We start from the raw sequence: 23,280 nt of genomic DNA on the forward strand, positions 1-23,280 counted from the left end.
TTGTCTATGTAATTTCCATTAATTGTAGTTAATTCTGGCTTCTGAGATGAAGCAAAATGACACTAATCTCCCTTACACCTAGCAGCCCTTCAAATATTTGAAAATTGTTATCTTGCTTTATTTAAATCATCTTTACTCCAGGTCAACCATTACCCTTTCCTTCAACTGATCTTTTTATAGAATGATACCAAGGTCTGTTACAAAATACCATTCACTGGATATTTTATGATTTATCAATGTTATTCTGAAACTATAAATATATATATTTAACCTAGGTTTACCTATCTTGCTTACCATGGAAGTGAGGCATCCATTCACAGGCCTCATTCTGCTGCTACTAATTAAGCATGGAAGTCTTAACCTACCTCATTTGTGACCTAGGTCAGTTTCCCCCTTTTTAGGTATCCTGGAGGCCCCACACACTCGGTGACTCACCATATTGGTACCAGACTTAGACTGACCAAGCTTTCATTTTATTGAAGCTCAAAATTCCCTTGAGCTCAAGCAATCCACCAGCTGAAGCAATACACCAATCTATTATTTTATGATTTCGCTACATTACTAACCCACCATTTGGGGAGTGGGGAAGTAGATAGAAGCTGGATGATGTATTTTTACACATGCTACCCTCAGTATGCTAGTCTGCTTCTACCCACTATGTGTCTTTCCTTTGTCTTTTTGATCACCTGCAATCTTTATCCTTCAGAGGTAATGAGTTTCTGTGATTTTTAGCCACTTATTATCACCTACAGAACACTGAAACATACACAAAGTTAAACTTCAGTGGCAGAGAGTATCTTGAGATTATGAAAGTAGGGTGTATTTATAGTCCAAGCTTGTTCCCTTTCCTTCAATTAAATTCTGAGCCCAGCTTATTGTTCAATATTTACATATTAAAAGACTTCCTATCCAACTACATATTCCAATCTGCCCTCTTTACATCTTCCATATTCTTGATTTTTTTCCCTATATACATTTCTATGCAAAATATATTTTCGAGGACTGCTCAGGTCATCCAGGAGATTTTATAGTATTTCCAGATTTTCTAAATGAAATGCATTAATTCCCTCTCTCATTGACTCAATATTTCATTAACCAATTTATCAGCCCCTCACATGATTACCAACTTCAAATTTGCACATAAAAACTCTATTTTTACTTTAATTTATTTTACTTTTAAAAAATGATTACTAATTTATTTCATTTTTAATAATATCCAATACATTGTATATCACTCTACCTACCAGAGAGCCATTATATATAACAAATAATTTTTAAAAAAGGAGGAGGAAGGTAGTTTATCATAACTTCCCAGCATATCAAAAAAGTCTGGCATTACATGAAGCTCTTCTCTTTCATAATCCCCATCTCTACAAAACACATGAACTATGGTGGGGGTGAACCTCATATTTTTATTCTCTAGATTTCACCACAATGTTTTGGCTTCTCTTTTCTTCCACCCATGTAGCTTTCTTCTCCCATTGCTAAGTTCTTCTGAGAACCATTATTCAAAGAAGGGGCCTGATCTTTTGTTCATGACATCCTCTTCCCCTATGCCCTCTTCCACTTCTCAGCTCCTTTTTTATATGTATATTTCTCCATTAGAGTATAAGATTCTTGAGCACAAGGATTGTTTCTTCACGTTTGTATTTATATTTACAGCTCTTAGCACAAAATGTTGCTTACAGTAAGTGCTTAATACATATTAGTTGACTTCTTTGGGGCCAACTATGATCATTATAAATTTACGGCTTTCACTTTTGACATCTGGTTGTCATCCTTTATATTTACATGGCTGTAGTTGTGTAATTTTTTTTTCTGGTTCTGCTCACTTCACTTTGCATCAATTCATAAATTACATCAGTTCCTACAAAATTCCAGCTATTCCAAAGAAGAATCATGCATTCTAATATCAGAGTCACAATTGGTAATCTGGAGGACTAGGGCAAGCAGCACAAAGTGCACTCCCACATCGATTTCATGATATAAAAATGAAGCAAGAAGTAATTAAGGTATTTTTGTGTGTGTGTGGTGAGAGGAAAAAATGATTCCCTATAATTGCATCTAAGCTGTGGAAAGAACATATGCTAAATTGCTATGCTCTCTAAACTTTGATACCCAGATGCCATGCCTTAGTTTCAGCACTCTTCAATTGAGCTGAAAATAAGAGGCAGCAGAACCTTTGCATAGGTCACCAAGAAATGAAGTTTGTCAAGTGTACCTTATTTTCCTTCAGGGTACGTTCAGCATTGAAAATCCATCATACTGATTGGCTTAGTTGGGATATATGTTTTGACTCTTTGTTAACATGTCACAGAATGCTAGCTGAATAGTCAGCATGCCTTTGTGCCACTGCCAAAGAAGATAAGTTATCTATAGATGAATTCTCTTCTGAAACAGACAGTGCATGCCAGTCTGGCAGCCTGAAGAGATAAGGGACATGTGATGCACAAGAACTCTTGTTCTATCAAGCTCAAGAATCTCAAAGCTACACCAAACTTTTTTTTTCCTATGACTCAGGAAAATTATCTTCTGAGGGTCACAGAATCACAACAGTACTAGCCTTGTCATGGACTTTGGAATAATCATTCATGTAGCAAAGGAGAATGGGACATTTTTTGACACTGCCAAACACAAGACCAAAGAAAAAAGCTGATAGGAAATAAGCATCCATCGACTTCTTGTGGTCACCTTTATGTTGGTATTTTAAGGACAGCCTTTGGCAACATGTTGTAGTAGAAAGGGCATAAGACTTAAGGTGGAATAGCTGGGATTAAATCACAGTTCTGCCACTGACTATCTATATAAACGTCAGTGCTTGAACCCTCTGTTGCTCAATTTCCATTACCAGAAAATTTGGAGAATTAACAACATAAGATTGCTTTTAGGAAACTGCATTGTGAACTTTAAAGCTATACAAATGTAAACCATTCTTATTGACTTACTATCCATGTGATCTTGGGTAAGTTTACTCACCTTTCTTGGTCTCATGTTTCTAACCTATAAAATGATGGGGTTGAGCAAGATGATCTCTAAGATCATTTTTAGATCTGTCTATATTTGGTCTATATTTCTGAATTAAGGTTATAGAAATAAGTTCTTAATTTATAGGATTTACAGTTGGAATGGACCTTAACAGTTTATCTAGTATTTTCTGTGTTTTACTTTACCTGTATGGATTCTTTCAATATCTTTCAAGAATCTGTATTAACAGAATAGTGATCAGGAAGAGACCTTGGAGACAATTTTGAATCATAGATTTAAACCTCCAATTTTAACTATGAGGAACCTGAGGTTCAGAAAAATATGTTTCATCAATGATGAGAGCAACTGGGTAGTGCAATGGATAGAGCACTGGGCTTGGTATCAGGAAGACTTATCTTCATGAGTTCAAATCCAGCCTCAGATATTTATTAGCTGAGTGACCCTGGGCAAGTCACTTAATTCTGTTTGCCTCAGTTCCTCATCTCTAAAATGAGCTGGAGAAGGAAATGGCAAACCGCTCAAATATCTCTGCCTAGAAAACCCCTACAGGGGGTAACAAAGAGTTGGACACAACTGAAATGACTGAACGGCAACTACCTCAAAAAGTAGTTAAACATGTTGATGGATCTGTGAGCTCTTTGATGTGTTTTCTCTCTAAGCAATGACAACCTACCTAATCCTCCTCAACCTGCGTAATTTCATTGCCCCTCTGTCTATAAATATTCCATAGAAGATGCTGCCCAACATATTAGAGGCTTCCTGATAATTCTTCTAAGCACTAGTGATGGGGTACAGGCCCTAGCCAAGATCTTTGGTGCTCATTCCAAAAAGAATTTGGGTCCCATTTGTCTATGGATTCTCCTTGAACTCTCCCACTTGGTCAAGGAAGTCTGTAACATTGGCCTGAGGCTATAATCCTATCAACTGGCCTTACCTGATCAACTGGCCTTATCACCTAAACCTGATCTCCTGATTGTATGTTAACTCCCTATGGCCATCTAGACCCCATTCTACCTCCCAGTCACTCCCATCAAAATCTCCCCTAAACCCCTCCTCCAGTCACCCCAAACTATTTGTCCAGTCCTGGATCCCTCCCTTAGTCTTCCTATATATAAGGTCCATCTTGTCTCCTTTAAGGTGCTCAGATTCTTATAATCTAGTGAAGGCTCAAATTCTTAAAGTCTAGCCAAGGGCTGAGACTTGCTGAAGACCACTTCTCAATACAAGTGTCACAAATGTTTACATTCCTTAAGAATCTGGCCAACATGGCTGATTTTTAATAAACCTTGTCTTTGGCTGAAAGAAAGCTTGGGTTGAATTCATTCAGTCAGGACCTGCATGTCATGATTTTGGGGTCCCAACACCCTTAAACCTCTAAACCTCAGCACTAGTATTGTCCATCTGGTTCTTAGTTCCCCCAAACAGCCAATCTACCTCCTTTTCTCATTATGTGTCCCTCATTAATATCTTTTACACAACGTCTGGGTAAACACCATCATTGTTAATATTCTGATGCCAACCTCATACAAATAAGAATAACGGAATCTTAGAGTTGGAATGGAGCTCAGAGGCCATCTTAAGTAGCTGGTTACTAGCTGGGTGACCACAAAATTTCATTTAACCTCTCATTTTAAAATGGTGATACTAGCATGTTCATTGCCTACTCACAAGACTATTGAGAAGAAGATGCAATTTATGTGTATCTTTTTGTTTCATTGAAATCATGAATGTCAATATGGGTATGGTTTATCTCTTCCAACTCTATCTCAACTCCTTGATTACTGAACAAGGATCTCATGTTTAGAGTTCCAAAAGTTCCAACGTTTCTAGGCAGTCTAATAATGATGTTATTCTCTGAATATGTATGTCACTACAGAAGTGGAGATAAGGGGTATATAAGCCTGATGTTCATTTTAGTTTGTTTGTTTGTTTGTTTTTCTCATAGGCTCACTGCTACTACACCGGCAACTAGGTGATCAATTTGTCTATGATGGCAACCCATAAACAAGGAAACATACAAAGTTGTCATGTAAATGGCACTTTGTATATTTTAATATTTCAAGGATCTGTGATTTCATTGGTTTATAGATACAAACAGTAATCCACATTGTCAATTGGTAGATGGTCTTCTAGTGTTGCCTTGGCTGAAAAAGCCATTAACATTGGACTTATCAGAGCTGGTCCTTCAAGGACACACACAGCAACCTGTTAGTAGTAAAAGCTGTCCCACTGGGGGCCCAAATGGCCAGTTCCAGTTGGGCAACACAGCCCTCCTCTTCTCTTGCCTTCACTTCCCTTTCACTTTCCCTTCTCTCTCCCCTTTTCTATTTCCTTCCCTTCATTTCCCTCCCTCTATCCACATAGGGTATAATAACCTTACCTGCAGGTACTCTGCCCAAAGGAATGTAAATTTTAAGGACCATGCCTTCAACCCAGATCACTCTGGCTCTCATTGATTGGCCAGCAATTGGTCCTAGCCCAAGGCCAACCTGGTCATTGTTTGGGCTGTCATGACTCAGAGTGAATGTAAATAGCAACTGTTTCTGTTTTGGCCAGAAACCCTGAAGGTCTTCCCCTCCCAGAATGATTTTTTTTTTAACTAGGTAAAAGAGACGATTATTTGCCTCATTCTTACCTAGTTTTAATCACTGAATAGGCATTGCCTCAGTCAAACTGAACCTAGGAAAGACTTTAGCTTAAAAATGCCAAGGCCTCACACAGCATCTGGGGCCATCTCCAGTAATCCTGATCTATATCTTGCCACTGGGCCGACATGGTTCTGGAGGAGACAGTGAGTCTGGTGACTTTGTACAGCTCTGCCTCACTTAAATCCAATTCATTTGCAAATGATGGCATCACCATCCAGAAGTCACAGTCTTTGAGAAGGAAGGTGAAGCAACCACCATACAGCCTCTTAGAGGTTCACACTAGAACCATTTCCAACTTCCTAGGACTGCACAACATGTTATGGCCCAACAATGTAGACAGTGTAAAAGAAAGTAAATATGTAACAAGTGCTTTGTCCATGCCCCATTTAACCCACCTTCCACTAGTCACAATTGTGCCCATCATGTAATTTGGTGGGTGGGTTGCACTGTGCACTCTCTCCTCTTTGTCACGCAACCTGTGGCAAGAACCATCATCAGTCTGTCTCTAGTCTGACAGAGCAAAAGTCCTATCTTTTCCCTGTGTTTTTCGTCATTACAGGCATTGAACAGAGACAAAGTGAGTGCAGCCACATGCCAGTGTAGCTAACTCCTGCCATGGGATGAGTAGCAACAACACACGAGCTTCTTCCTCTCCCTGGCTAGCCACCCTCCAAATTACATGAGTGTCTGGTGCTCTCTCCAAGGTCAGACACTAACTTCATTATTTCTTTGCATGTCAGTAGTTGCTGTGGAGATTTTTTGGTTCTAATATTAAAGTTTTTGGGGTGACTTTGTAAAATAGGTGATAAAAAGAAACGGAAGATTGAATCAGAATACAGAGTATTTAATCTGAAGTACACAAATAGATACTTGTGTACTTACATGATAGACAAAATATTGTGCCTTGTTTGCTGAGAAGTAATAGCCGCTCTGAAAGAATGCAATCTTCATCACCATTTTGAATCAAAACATCCTGACTTAAGCAAATTGGACACCAATGAAAAACCAACTAAAGCACCCAAACTGTAGAAAAATCCCAGTGGGGAACAATGGTTTTTCAAGAAAGTAAACTCAGAAAATGAGGTGGCTACTAAGGTTAGTTTTCAGATTTCTAAAGGACATGCTGCAGCTGGGAAGTCTTTTACTGAAGGTGACTTTATAAATAAGTGTTTGCTGATTGCAATTTCTGTATTATGTCCTGATCAAAAAAAAGTGTTTTTGAGAAATAATTTAATTGTTAATTATACCTTTACTTGGAAAGTGACCTGCTAAAAATCTATCTGTGGCCTGAAGAAGTTTGACCTATTTTAATTTTGGCCTCTACCAAATCCCAAGTTTTGTAGATCTGTCCTAAAGTTTGACTCTACAAGTTGCTACATCACCGCAGCGAGGGATCATAGCGGGATATTGGTGGAGGGGGTAAAGACTTAATCCTTAAAGATGTATATAGCATGAGTTTAATAAACTTTGAATATTGACCATCCTGGAAAATCTAAGACGCTTTGTTATCAAGCTTATGAAATATTACAAAAGGTTGAACCTAAATGTATTTTCATATTTCTTTTATTCTTTCATTCAATTCTATAAGACTAGAAGAATTGCATATTGCACACATTAGGCAAGTTACTTAGGACCATAGAGTTATAGTTGAGCTAGAAGGTGCCCTAAAGGTCATTAAATCCAATCCCCTCATGTTTCAGATGAAGAAGCTAAGGCAGTGAGTACAAAAGTGATTTGCCTAGGGTCACACAGTCAGTAAGAACCAGAGGTCAGATTGGAACCCAGATTTTCCTGACTCCAAGTTTAATATCTTATCTACTATTCAACACTGCTTCTCCTTCAAGCTTGTTTGTTTTGTTTTGTTTTGTTTTTAACTCAGGAAAGACATTTGTAAAACTTTCATAACAGTTGCTAAAAGTTATTTTGTTTTTATCAATATATATGTATAGAGTATCATGAAATGACTATTTTTATATGTCTTTTCTTCTCAATCCTTTCCCAAAGAGCCAGTATGGAATAGTGAGTAAAGTGCTGCACCTGGAATAAGGAAGATCTGAGTTTAAATCCAGAACTCCACATTTGCTATTGGTATAATATTGGGCAAATCACTAAATCCTGAGGATCATTTTCCTCAGTTGTAAAATGGGGAAAACAATAGTACTTACCTCACGGGATGATTATGAATAATAAACAAGATTGAGTATATAAAATGTTTTGCAAACCTTAAGGCTCTATATAAGTTAAAATTACAATCACTAATAAAGTCCAGTCTCCTTAGATAGGTCTTCAAAAGTCCCTTAAATCTGGTTCAAAATATTATTCTAGTTTAATCTTCCACTGCATTGCTTTGCACCCTATGCTCCTATTGAAATAGACCATTCAACATTCTCTGATCCATGGATTTTTATGTCTTCATCTCTTTGGTCACATGTCCCCTCCAGCTGGAAAGCACACCCCACCTATCTCTGATTGCCAACATCCAACTCATCCTTCAAGCCCAGCTCAAATGGTAAGAAGTTTTCCTTAATCTCTCCAAATACAGGGAACCTCTCTTTACCCTAGGTTCCTAAAACATTTTTTTTCTTTTTCCTATGATAGTCATCACATTCTGCCATGTTGGTATTTGTCTGTAAATAAATAGCCTCTTATTCCTTAATGGACACTTTCTAGCCCCATGGAGTTTAGCACAGTGCCTCACATCTCATTGATGATCTACAAATATTAATTTAATTGAATATTACAAAGTAAAATAAGTCCCTAGCCCTCAAGGCATTTGCAAACTTAGGCACTGATATGATGACACTCATATAGGAAGCAAATGATACTCACAAGATTCATTGCCCTAGACCTTCCTTTTTGGAGTAATCCCATGCTAATCATAGATAAAGATGGGAATTGGACCTGAGGTTTCACTAGTACACATAAAAAACTGTCAGTGAGCAAACTCCCTCTGTAGTTTCAGGTCAGCAACTTCTCTGAAACTCAGTTTTTGAGAGTTGTCCAGAGCACTGAAAAGTGACTTGCCCAGGATATTTTGTAGGACTAGGTCATTTTATGAGTTCTTGATGAAGACCATATCTTACCAAAGTACATCTTATATCTGTGCATTTAATTCTGAGTAGCATGAGAATCATACAAGTTACGTAGTGTCTTTAGTGTGAGCTGAAAATCAGACCTGATTTTTACACCAGGTCTTGCCACTGAGCACTAAATAGGTGACACTAGATACATAATTTCCCATCTCTGGACCTCAATTTCCTCATCTACAAAATGAGGTGGCTGAATTAGGTGGCCCATGTGAACTCTATCAGCTCTAACTTTGTGATCCTTAATTGTTGTCAAGATATATTCCTGATTTAAAATTGTATGATTTTATGTGAGCATAGCTTTGAAATATTTAGGGTGGACTCAGTCATTCAACCAGCTTTCATTAATATCTTATTGTGTGATAGGCACATAATAGTTTTTGTTGTTATTCACTTGCCTTTCTCTTCATGACAAGTCTGATTCTTCGTGACATCTTGTGGGGTTTTTCTAGCAAAGAAGCTGGAGTAATTTGCCATTTTCTTCTCCAGCTCATTTTACAAATGAATAAAGGGAGGCAAACAGGGTTAAGAGACTTTCTCAGGGTCACATAGCTAGTGTCTGAGGCTAGATTTGAACTCAGAAAAGCTCATCTTCTTGACTTGAGGCCTGACACTCTATCCACAGTGCCACCTAGCTGCCCTACTGTGCTAAGTACTGGAGATACGAAGAAAGACAAAAAATAGCTCCTGCTCCTTGAGGCTTAAAATCTAAGACAGGCGACAATATGCAAATAGCCATGTACAAAAGGTTAAATTGGAAATAATCTCAAAGGGAAGTCATTAAGATCAAGGAAAACTGGGAAAATCTTCTGGTAAAAAGTGGGACGTTAGTTGAGGTTTTAAGGAAGTCAAGGAAAACTAGGAGGCAGAAATGAAGGAGAGAGTTCCAGGAATGAGGGGCAGCCAGTGAAAATGTCTTGAGTTGAGAGATGGAGTGTTATGTGCAAAGAACAGTAAGTATAGTCCTGAATCACAGGGTGCATGGAATGGGGTGGAGGGAGGAAGAGAAGGTATAAGACTGAAAAAGTAGGAAAGGGCATGATTATGGAGCACTCTAAAAGCCCAAACATATTACAGTTGATCCTAGAAGCAGTAGGGAGCCATTGGACATACTGGGTAGGTGGGTTGAGAGGTGAAATAATCAGACTTGCACTTCAGTAAATTCAATTTGACAGCTGGGTTAAGGATTGACAGGAGCAGGAAGAAACTTTAGGTAAGGAAAACAACCAGCAGGCTATTGCAGTATTTCAGGTATGAGATTTATACAGGTAAATTTAAAAATTTAAAAAAAATAACTTTCCTAAAGAAAAAAAAAGACAATGTAGGAAAAACTGTATTTGACCAATAACAGAATGTAGAATCAATGCACTGAAAATGATTTTAGAGATTACTTAATCAAACCTACTCATCTTACAAACCAGGAATTCAAAATTTAGGAATATCTGCCTTCAGATTCTTTCTATTACATAATGCTGCCTCACTTCTTCCTGATTTTATCAAACTAGATTTATAATAGTGGCCCTTTTGTTTTCTTTCTCATACTATAATACAACATAGAAACTTAACATTCTTATGATCAAAGAACCATTTTCAAACTTCATAGAAATCTTTACAGAAAAAAATCAGGGTTTTTTTATTATTATTATTTTGATGGATCTGTGATTTCATCAATGTGGAAACTCCCTTCAGATTGCAACAAACTAATTTTCTTTTTTCATCCTGTGTTGATCTTGTCTATGCCTTTCCCCTGCTTTTCTGTTCTCAGCCTACTCTTTAGCAATACCACCTCCCCCCCCCACTATTCATAGCTATCAGCAATTCATCTTGTTTTATATATGATTCTGGACACCCAAAGGCTATGTCAGTGGATTACATGTTCAGGCAGGTTCTAGTAGACCAGGGGTCCTTAATCCGGGGTAAATTAACTTTTTTAAAAAATACATATATGTGTGTGTATATTATGACTTTTTAATTTAAATTATTTCATTTCCAATCCTATGTATTTTATGCTATGCATTTAAAAAAACATTATTCTGAAATATAATCCATGGGCTTCAACAGAATACCAAAAGGTTAGGAGACTCTGTACCAAATGGAAAATACTGGGTATTTTGACTTAGTTCAGAAAATGTGTAATAGCTTGATAAACATGCCAAATAGAATTTAGGTTCAAGTGACGGATATAAGAAATGACTTACTTAAAGATTAAGTTTATTAGAAGGATATGCAGAAAAGTTGCAGATATCAATCAGCAACCCAAATAGCCTTGCATCACCCAGGAGCCCAAATTCTCAGTTATGGGACATGGTAGACCTGATCAGTAAGTAATCAGGAATGTGAAATTGTTCATGGGGCAGTTTGAGACCACTACCCCAACGTGTTGAGAGACTCAAGCCCCTCGGGTCCAGATAGGTTTAACAACCAAAGAAGAATTGGTTCAAAAAATACTGGCAGTATTACAGCCTACACAAAATGCCTCAAGAGACAGTGTAGGGTAACAATTGCGATGAGAGGGACATGACTTACCTTATCTCTCTGGGAGGGGGGTTAAGAGAGGCAAGTAAAGCTCATCTGCTATATACAGAAAATTGAACACAAAAGAAAAATCCAAAGCATTAGAATATGATTTTCCTATAGGTAGCTAATGGAGGCAAAACAAGCTACAACTCCTATTCTTCACATTGTGGCTACTTACTACCCAAGGATTGTAGAGCTTAAGTGTTAAGGGCCACATCACTATCCAAATTGGGCAGTAGGTAAGGAATCAAGCAGTTTAACATCAGACATTCCAATTCCAACACAAGGTGCTATCTTTACAAATACCAGTACCCTTGCTCTTCATTCATCTGTAAGCTAAACAAACATTTTAAATATTGTATATGCAAAGATATAAATCACTGGAACAAACTGCATGAACTCTTAAGATATAAAAGGAACAAATCATTCTTTATAAATTTTGTGATTACCATGACAACAGATCATGAAGCAATTGGTAACCTTTGCCAATTTAATCTAGAAAGAAATCCAAATTATATGATTTAAGAAATAATAAACACTTAAAAGAAGTACATAGCATAGGTAGCATTGATATAGCCATTTGGGCGGGGGGGGGGGTTGAGTGTTCCTTAATACCAGTCTTTTTTTGGCCAGTCCCTCCTTCGTAGAAATGTAAGAACTTGTAAATGTAAGGTCTTTAACTGTAAAGTGGTGTTACTGAAATTCACAAGAATATGGCATTTAAAAATTGATTTGTCTCAATTGATGGAGAATCCAATTTAAGTTAAATAACTATGTTTATGAAATCACTTCAGGATTTATTGGCTGCAGCATGATAACTCATCAACTACCATTGAGCTTGCAGGAATTTGAGCAGAAAAGTTAATTAACAATCATTTTAAAACTGCCAAAAGCTGTTGTAAGTTCACTTTACACTCTGCATACAGAGCAACATGTGCTGGGCTTTAAAAATACAAAAAGAAAAAGAAAAAAGAAAACTTGCTTATAAAATCAGTTTACCACTGAACTCATTATGAAAAATAAGTAGGCAACATGGATTTCAATGTTTTCATCAATCAGAATGGTTAAAGGCAACAACACTGAAAGGGACAAATATTTCCCATTGTTGTTTAGTACTAACTTTCACTAAAATGAGCCAATAAATCTATGGTTTCCCAAAAGTGATCTGAAATGCAATTATTGGACCAACAAGGTGACAGACAGTGAATTAAACCCCATAAAGAAGTTTTTACAAAGTTATCTAATCAATAGCACCTTCAAAGGAGGTAGGGTTGGCAAACCCAGTAATGAATAGCTTTACACTCATATGTACAAAGAATTTCCACCTGCAGTTATAGTTTTAAATCTTAAAGATATATTTAAAATGCTTTTAAAGTGTTGGTGTTGGCATAATACAACATAAAACAGATTTTAAACAGTTTCTAATATTATAATGTATATCAGCTAAGAAGTAGCTTATAAGTGTGTTTGAATGAGACTACATGCATAATTATCACCTAAAAAGTACTTGTTGGCAAAAGATAGTTGGCATCACAATTTATGAGACGGATAGCTTACCTTATCAATTTGCTTTACACTTTACCTTTATAAATCCCTAATGTTAGAGAAATATTCATGAATGGTTTTTGTTCACCATCCTATACATATTTCTCAAAACTCTGACATAAGCCGTAGTTTCTAAACACTATTTTCAATATGTGCACATCAAAACTCCTCACAAATAAAAGAAAACAGCAGGAATACTACTTACCTTTAGCAGAGGAAACCATGATATCTTCTTAGCATCTGTGTTGTTAATTCACCTTTCTGATATTGACTGGCATTTTAACATTCATCTCTCTTTTCCTTCTATTCATAGTTCCTAGTGTTTGAAAAATACTGAAGGACTCAAAGATGTAAAAATGAACCCAAATGAGAATAAGTCCAAAGACTGCCATTTGCCTAAGAAAAAAACCTATTATTGACCAAAGGAACAAATCTACTTGTTTTCATTAGAAATCACTCTTATATTCAATCCCAGAATGGGAATAACCACTAATTGGTCGTCTGTTCAAAGACAGTCTTCTTTGGTTGGCAAGCAAGGTAGCAAGAATAGTATTTTCTCCCACACACAGCTCTAAAAATGGGAAGAAAATCTGATGTAAGTAACATAGATAAGAAAATCTTTTAGATAAGAGAAGTACAGTTTGAATGAACTTGATAAAAGCTGATTCTGTTGGGATGAACTAGATAAGGATTAATGCTACTTTGGTGTCACAGTGCCTATTTTGCTTAGGACCATAAATGAACTGTCAGAGGCCAGTGAATCTTGAAACTCAAAAGTAAGCTCACACGTTTTTCTACAATGTCACAAGCCCAAACTGTCCTCTTGACCCTTTCAAACAATTAAATTCCTGCATGGAAGATATGGTTTGTCAAAAGGAACATTTTACTGATAACTATAGCTATTTAAAAATACAATGGGCTGTTTTGAGAGATAGTATGCTCCTCCTCAATGAAGATCTTCGAGCAGAGTCTGAATAATCGCTTACTGAGAATATTATGAAACAGATGTCTATTCAGGTCAGATTAGGTGATCTCTGATGTCACTTCTAAAGCTGATTGTTTTTTATTTCAAATTTCTGATACTCTTAAAATCTGGTAGTCATCTTCACACCATTTCAATCTTTTTATAGATCTATGACTCATCAATATGGACAATCTCTCCAAAATATAGATACTAACTCATAAATATTTTCAAATTCTTTACGTTTGTTGTCCATGTCTTCCTATCAGTCATCCGTAATGGGTTCATGATTATGGTTGAGGAGTGTTTTTTTTTCACATTCTTGACATTATTTGGTAGTAGTATTACACGTGTATTGTCCATTCCTTATCTTTTGCCCTTCCTATACAACCAGACCACTTTCTTTTCTAATCAAGTGGCTCTCAGATACTTCTTACCTGATTTTTCTGCATAATTCTTCATTGGTGATATGGTATAGCCTACTTATAACCACTATGTATTTTGTTATTGTCTTTTGGGCAATCTGTAATTTTGATTCCTTGTCTGTGGTGATTTCTAGCCATGTTGCCTAACAAGAAGAATATTGGTGTTCAAAAGATGGCTTTCAATTTCAAGGAGATGCTTAGAATCATTAAAGCCCGACACAATTGCCTCAATGTGACTGAGCCAAATATCTTTTTTCTGTTCAATTCCAGATCTATTCAATTCATGAGCCACTTGTAGCATTTGTCCAAGATGAATGTGCTGATGGTCATCTTCACAACACATGCTAACTGCTGTTGCTACTACTGGTGCTTCCACTGCCACTGGTGAGAACTAAGCATAGGGATTTGGCCACAATAGTGGAAATAAGCAAATGGAAAATTAATACAGGGAGCCAAGATTAATGTATCCTCCACAAGGCCACACTTCTGTATTTTTCTGGTAATTGTTGCTTTGGCAGAAATTTATCATTAATGGAGAAATGGACAATATTGCAATAACTCTTGATTTCTGTCCAGTGCCTCTCCAAACTACATATCATTACTATAATCAGCTATCATGTGAAATTCCATTTCTCTATAGGGTAATTGGCCAATGAGCTAATATTTAGATATTAGCTTCTACAATGGGCATTCACTGGAGCATATACGATTTAGAGATGAGCATTCACTCTTTCGGAATATAGGTACTCTTTAATGTGTTACTATAACACAAAAAAAAATACACACAGGTCACTGACTGTGTTCTATACAGCCTTTCATCACCCATCAGTTCTTATTGTCACTTTTTATTTTAGAAAACTGTCACATTCAAATTTCTCTAACACAAGATGTTCTAATCTTCTTGTTTTTATAAACTTTTGCTTAAAGCAATCAGAAACATAGACATCCTGAGGCAGCGAACCCTGGTAAGTATTAGGATTAAATCCCACTCAGTGGGCATTTCCTATTCTTAGAACACTTTATCTTTATTTGTTCTGAAGACAACCTGAATTCCATTATTTTTACCTGTCCAATGAAGTTTGTGGAGAGTTATGGGCTAGCCAAAGCCCAAAGCCCTAGCTTTGTTCAATATTTGAACATCGATGTTTTTCTGGTGAGGCAAAGTGGCTGGGAATTCTTATACCCCCGCAAAACACACACACACACATGCACACATACACACACACACACACACATGTGTGTGAGCATGTGCACATATGCATGCAGAGGAGTAACTTCCATGACAACATCTGCTGAGGCCTTAACTGCCAAATTACTGCTGATACTGACATTACCTTGACAACACTTGAATTCACAACTGCAGAAGTAGCTTTCTTTTGGTGTCATCTATATTCTAATCAGGCCATTCAGGTATGTGACCAAGGAAATGTTCTGCATGATTTTTGAAATCATAGAGGGAAAAATGATTCATGTGACAAAGCATTTTGCAGTCAATTGCTCATCCACCCATCTATGATGTCTATGACATGAAATCAACTAATTTTACATGGTCTCCAATGCCATCAACTTATACAGTTACCAAAAACTCTAGGTGGATCCATCAAGATCAGGTGCCAAAGTGGAAATGGAACATCTATTTTTCCTATCTGTAACCTCAAGACGATATTTTGATGTATTAGGGTAAGACCATTGAAGCCTAGAGAATCTTCCTATGCTCTCCTACTAAGAATGATCATCTACATCTTTCCAGAAATTCTCCATAGAGGATCCATGGCATTAGTAATGAAAATAATGTAGAATAATAAAAACTTATGAAATAATTTCAAAAAGCATAGTGTTTTAAAGTTTCAAAGTTTTTCACACACATTATCTCATTTGGGCTCTCAGCAATCCAGCAAGGTAAGTAATACAGATATTATTACCTCCATTTTAAAGATAAACTGAGGCTCAGAGACGTTAAGTGATTTTTTTATGGTCACAAAGCTAGAAAGTGTCAGAATTAAGAACAAAAGATCAGGAATATCAAGGGAATCAATGGGAAAAAGGTGAAGGAAAGTGGCTTAGCCATACCATATCTTAAACTATATTACAAAGCAGTAATCATCAAAGCAATCTGGTACTGGCAAAGAAATTTATTGGTGGATTAGTGGAATAGATACACAGTAGTAAATGACCACAGTAATCTACAGTTTAATAAATGCAAAGATCCAAGCTTTGGTGTCAAGTACTCACTATTTGACAAAAGCTGTTGGGGAAACTGGAAAGCAGTTTGGCAGAAACTAGGTATAGGCCAACATCTCACACTATATACCAATATAAGGTCAAAATGGGTATATGATTTAGGTGTAAAAGGTAATACCATAAGCAAATTAAAGGAGCATAGTGTAGTTTACCTGTCAGATCTATGAATAAAGGAAGAATTTATGACCAAACAAGAGATAGAGAGCATTACAGGATGTAAAATGGATAATTTTAGTTACACTAAATTAATAATTGTAAAATTGATAGGTGTCCATCAATTGGAGAATGGATAAAAAAGTCATGGTATATGATTGAAATGGAATACTATTGCGCTTTTAAAAATGATGGGCAGGGTGGTTTTTTTTACTAATTTATTTTGATTTATCAACAATCACTTCCATAAGCTTTTGAGTTGAAAATTTTTCTCCTCCTTCCTCCCCCCCACGCTCCCCAAGACAGCACACAATCTTACATAGGCTTTACATTTACATACCCATTAAACATATTTTCACATTAGTGAAGTTCTAAGTAAAAATTAAAGCCAATAGGAGGAACCATCAGAAAGATGAAACAAAACTCAACAGAAGGTAAAAATAAGTGAGAGCGATTCGACTTCCATAGTTCTTTCTTTGGATGTGGACAGCATTTTCCAGCCCGAGGCCTCTGGAGATGTCTTAGATCCTTGTAATGCTGAGAAAGGTTCAGTTTAACAATCTCAGTCATTGCATAATGTGGCTGTTATTGTGTACAAAGTCCTCTCGGTTCTGCTCACTTCACTCAGCATCAGACCATATAAGTCTTTCCAGGTTTTTCTGAAGTCAGCCTGTTCATCATTTCTTATAGCACAATAGTATTCCATTACATTCATATACCACAACTTGGTCAGACATTTCCCAATTGATGGGCATCCTCTCAATTTCCAATTCTTTGCCACCACAAAAAGAGCTGCTATGAATATTTTTGTACATGTGGGTCTTTTTCCCATTTGTTTGATCTCTTTGGGATATAGCCCTAGAAGTGCTATATTGCTGGATCAAAGGGTATGCACATTTTTGTAGCCCTTTGGGCACAGTTCCAAATTCTTCTCCAAAATGGTTGGATCATTTCACAATTCCACCAACAATGTATTAGAGTTCTAATTTTCCCATATCCTCTCCAACATTTATCATTTTCCTGTTTTGTCATGTTGGCCAATCTGATAGGTGTGATGTGATACCTCAGAGTTGTTTTGATTTGCATTTCTTTAATCAATAACGATTCAGAGCATTTTTTCATATGACTGTAGATGGCTTTAATTTCTTCATCTGAGAACTGTCTGTTCATATCCTTTGACCATTTACCAATTGGGGAATGGCTTGTGTTTTTATAAATTTGTCTTAATTCTCTATATATTTTAGAAATGAGGCCTTTATCAGAGAGACTGGTTGTAAAAATTCTTTCCCAATTTTCTACCTTCCTTCTGATCTTAATTGCATTGGCTTTGTTTGTGCAAAAACTTTTCAACTTAATGTAATCAAAATGATCCATTTTGCTTTTCATAATGTTCTCTGTCTCCTGTTTGGTCATGAATTCTTCTGTTCTCCATAGATCTGATAGGTAAACTATTCCTTGTTCTCCCAGTTTACATATGGTATCAGCCTTTATATCTAAGTCCTGAACCCATTTTGACTTTATTTTGGTATATGGTGTGAGATTTGTGTCTATGCCTAGTTTCTGCCATACTCTTTTCCAGTTTTCCCAGCAGTTTTTTTCAAAGAGTGGGTTCTTATCCCAGAAGCTGGGGTCTTTGGGTTTATCAAATAATAGATTACTATAGTCATTGACTACTATGTCTTGCATATTTAACCTATTCCACTGATCCACCTCCCTATTTCTTAGCCAGTACCAAGCAGTTTTGATGATTGCTGCTTTATAATACAATTTAAGATCTGGAATTGCTAGGCCACCTTCCTGGGCAGGATGTTTTAAGAAAAACCTGGAAAGACTCCTAGGAACTGATGCAAAGTGAAGTGAGTAGAACCAGGAGAACATTGTACACAGCAATAGCAATAATGTACAATGATCAACTGTGAATGACTTGGCTATTCTCAGCAATACAATGATCTAAAAAAATTCCAGAGGTCTCATGATGAAAAACACTATCCACCTTTAGAGAAAAACTGGTGGAGTCTGAATGCAAATTGAAGCATTTTTTTAAAACTTCATTTTTCTTGTTTGTTTGGGGTTTTTTTGGGGGGGTGGGGCTGGTATCTGTGTTTTCTTTCACAACATTACTAATATGAAAATATATTTTGCATGGCCATAAATGTAGAACCTATATGAGATTGCTCACTCTCTCAGTGGTGGGGGAGGGAGAGAATTTGTAACTCAATTTTTTAAAATGAATATTAGAAATTTTTACATATAGTTCAAAAAATTGTTTCAAAAGAAAATGTCAGAATTGCAATTTGAACCTAAGACTTCCTAACTCCAGGACACACTGTCCATAATTCTTTGTCTGTCTGTCTTGGTCTCTCTGTCTGTCTGTCTGTCTGTCTGCCTCTGTGTGTGTGTGTGTGTGTGTGTGTGTGTGTGTGCGTGTGTGTATTCAAAAGGATCTGAATTCCAACCTTGACTCAGACACTAGATGTGTGAAATAAGTTATTTAACTTATCTCAGCCTCAGTTGCCTCATCTATAAAATGAAAATAGAGGATTTTTTAGGCAAGAGAAGAGACAACTAGGAGAAGACATGATAGCTATCTTCAAGTATTTAAAGAGTTGCCATGTGAATTAGGGATTAAATTTGTTTCTTAGCCATGGATGACAGGACAAGGAGCAAGCAACAGAATCTGGAAAGGAACAAATTTCAGGCTCAGTCATAACAAAAATATTCAATAATGAAATGGTTCTCCTTAGGAGACCAACACTTTCCCCTTGGTGGTCTTCAGGCAAAGGTTGAGTGACCCTTTGTGGGTAAAACATATGGGGAATTCTTATTCAGGTAGGGTTTCAGTTAGATGGCCCCCTTTGAAAAATTAAAGTGTTCTTGGTATGGATAGTGCACAACAATAATCCCTGATGCTGGAGAGGCTGAGGCGAGTGGGTTGCTTGAGCTCTGGAGTTTAGTCATAGTAGGACTAAAGCCTATTGTGTATCTGCTCTAAATTCAATTAAAAAAAATATGGTGAGCTCTTAGAAGCAGGGGCCCAAGAATACCTAAGAAAAGACAAACTGGCCCAGGTCAGAGAAGGTCAAATAGTCCTTATTGATCAGCAGTGGATCATGCCCATAATTAGCCACTCTGTATATATCTTGGCTCAGAGAAATTCAGGCTCAAAAAAAGATTCTAAAATGCATATCATACTACCTGATTTTCCTCTGTGTCTCTATCACAAATTCTAAGGTCGAATGGTCATTTCCTCTCAAGGCTTCTATAATTTTTTTTCCAACCAAAAAATAAATCAAAATAAATAAATTATAATAAATAATATTTAAATATAAATAACAAATAAATAATCAACTCCAAAATTGAACTCTTCTCTTTTGACATATACAAAAGAATGAAATTGTCATTAATTTAATTTATCAAAAACTCTGCTCGTAGCAGAGAAACACACCTATCACAGATGACTAGATAATGGAAGTTCACTATCTTCATTATCTCATGCTTCCTTGTCAAGTCTGTGACCTGTTTACTGAACTACTTATCTGTTTCATCCTTCTGTCTAAGTGGATTGCAGTTTATTCCCATTTCATAATTGTTTCCGTTTCTCTTTTCGATCATCTTGATCTAAATGTAATCCCAATGCTTTGCCATATTTGAATTCTAGAATTTCTCATTGCATTCTTACTATGTAAGGTAACTACTATCCCTTGCAATTATTCTGTTCCATTTAAATAAGATATTCCCTTCCAGAATAAAACCTGCAGCACTTACCTCATAGAGCTGTGAGGCTCAAATTAGATAATGCACATAGAGTAGCTGGCAAACTTCAAAGCATTCTATGAATGTCAGTTATTTTTATTATTTGCCACTGTTTTGTGGAAGCCTCAGCTGTTATAATAAGATATAACAAAGGATAAAATATTCTGCAGCAGGCTAGCATAAATGATTACTATATTTGATCCATTCAAGTAACCATCAGATACAGATCACAGCTAATACATATAACTCCTCAGTAGTAGAGAGGAACAGAAAAACATAGGAAATTTTATTAAACTGTTTTGAATGTCATTACATGCATATATATGCATTCATAAACACATATAACCTATCCATGTCCTACTTTGCCCCCAGCATACTGGGCAGAGGTAGAAAGCATACAAGATATTGGTATTATTTAGTCATGGATGGCATTAAAACTGATTGTTAGAGCCATTATAATAGGCCCATGCGCCCTGGAAGTGACATCACCTCACAAACCATTGGTCCTATTTCCATCCAAGTTCCCACAGCTATCATCTGGGGAAGCCACTCCTGTAAATAGGAGACCAACTATTCCTACTAATTGCTAAGCAGCTGCCACCAACAGGGCTGGCACACCAACCTAGCTGAAGAAGAAAGGCATGCTGAGCAGAGGATGGTTTGCAGGCAGGTGATTCAAACCACCACTAACACCTCAACCGCTATTTCCCCTCAGACTTTGGTGGAGAAAGCCCAGAATCCTGAGCTTTAGAGCCTTAAAAACAGTGGTGTCCCATAGGCCACAAGATGTGCTTCCAGTCTGGCCCCTGTGGCAATGTCGAAGAAATAAATCACAGAAGGGAGGCCCATCTTCCTCATCATCACCATCTGGCAACTGCTGACCATCTGTCACCAAGAGTTGTTTGGCATAGGAGCCATAGGAGTAGTAGTACCTCCCAGACCACCAGTTCTTCTTCAGCCCAGCCCTCATAGCCATCATCATGGGGTATGGAGCAATACCTATGGAGAGGAGGCCAGCCATCCCCACTACATGACTCCCAGCTGCCATACATAGGGTAGGCAAACCAACCTAGATGAAGCAGTAAGACAACCTAAGGGAGAGACAGGAGGTCGCCTATGCCAAGCAAATCAAACCATCACCACCATGATCACAATCTCACCTCAAACACTGATGGAGACTTCCCAGGACCCTGAACCTAAAAATCTTAGAAATAGCAGCACTTCCATCCCAATGCCCTAAAGGACCATTCTGAAAAACAATCTCTGCAGAGCTTGAGCCTTGCAACTGCTCCTATGAATGCTACAACCACAACTACTAAAGAATAAGCAAAGAAAATTCTTGCCACCAAAGTCTTTGGCACTGTCAAATGGTTCAATATCAGAAAATGAAATAATTTTATTAGTTGAAATGGTATTAAAGAAGAGGCATTAACTTCTGCTTTGCCACTGCACCCTAAGGACCTTTCCATCTGACTTTCAGCTGAAACTTTCCATATGTGTTCTTTCCCCCATTAGAATGTGAGCTCCTTGAGAAAAGGAGTTGTCTTAGTTTTCTATTTGTATCCCCAGCACTTAACACAGTACTTTACACAAAGTAAGTGGCCTAATAAGTGCTTCATTCATTCATTCATTCATTCATTCATTCATTCATTCATTCATATACTTGTGGTTATTATGAAGTATTTCCTCTTAAGTGATTTTATTTATCCTCCAAAACATCATATGAAGGAAGTGGTACACAAATTGCACAAACTGTTATCCCCAATTGTCATATGACAAAACCACATCAGAGAAATTAAGTTGCTTCTCCAAGGTTGCTTACTTAATGGTAAAACAAGAGACAAAACCAGGCCACCTGATTCAAAGTTCAATTCTCAATTTGCTACACCATCCCAAGAGTTAACTATTTGTGAAAATCAGTTATACAGACTTGTAGGGTATTTGGAATCCTAAGAAGTTTATGGAGATGCAGAATGGAATAATGAGACCTGGATGCTGTTCTTGCCTTTTAAATATTCTGACTGTATAACTATAGATGAATCACTTAACGTCTCTAACAACAAAAATTACAAATGAATTACTGAATGTCCCATCCGGGAAGGAAGTTTCCATGTTGAATGATTCTTACACTGTTGATATTATAGAATTAGACCAAATACTGGTAATCAATCAATCAAAAAATATTTATTAAGTGCCGACTATATGCCAGGCACTATGCCTAGTGCTGGGAATACAAAAAGAGGCAAAATATAGTCCCTGCCCTCAAGGAACTTACAATCTAATGAACACAGTAGTGATACAATAATCCATTGTTTGAATTGGATTCTTTTATTTAACTAACTAAACTTTTATTTAAATCTAGAACCTTGATGAGTGTTGTTTTTATTAAACAATATTAAATCTATATTTGGATAAAAGATTGCACTACACTTTTTTTAAAACCTCTGTGAATATTATTTATTAAAATTAGAACATAGATACAAGAAAATGTGGATTCCCTATCTACACCATATATATGTATGCATATAAAAATATGTATATATATAATATATATATATACATATATACATATATATATATATACATGTGTCTTATATGTCTCTGTGTGTGCAAAACAAAGTAGGTACACTGCCTGCCTTTTGACAGAACAGAAATACTTTTTTCTAGTCTTTTAGCTCTGATTTTGTTAAATATCCACCCAAAGAGACTAGGCCTCCCAAGAACTATATGTCCCTTTTTTTGTCAACATGTTTGGTGATGAGAGTGGGCCTAACATGATGGATAGATACTGAAGATCTCGGGTTCAAGTTATACCTATATATGGTACAGGCTGTCTCCCCCATTCAAATGTACATTCTTTGAGGGAAGAGACCTTTTTTTATTATTATTATTTGTATCCCTAGTACTTAACACAGTGCCTGGCACCTACTAAGTACTTAATAAAGGGCTGGTTGATGATTGAAACT

The sequence above is a fragment of the Phascolarctos cinereus genome, unplaced genomic scaffold (assembly GCF_003287225.1).
Source record: "Phascolarctos cinereus isolate Bilbo 61053 unplaced genomic scaffold, phaCin_HiC Scaffold_9;HRSCAF=440, whole genome shotgun sequence".
Classification (NCBI taxonomy): domain Eukaryota; kingdom Metazoa; phylum Chordata; class Mammalia; order Diprotodontia; family Phascolarctidae; genus Phascolarctos; species Phascolarctos cinereus.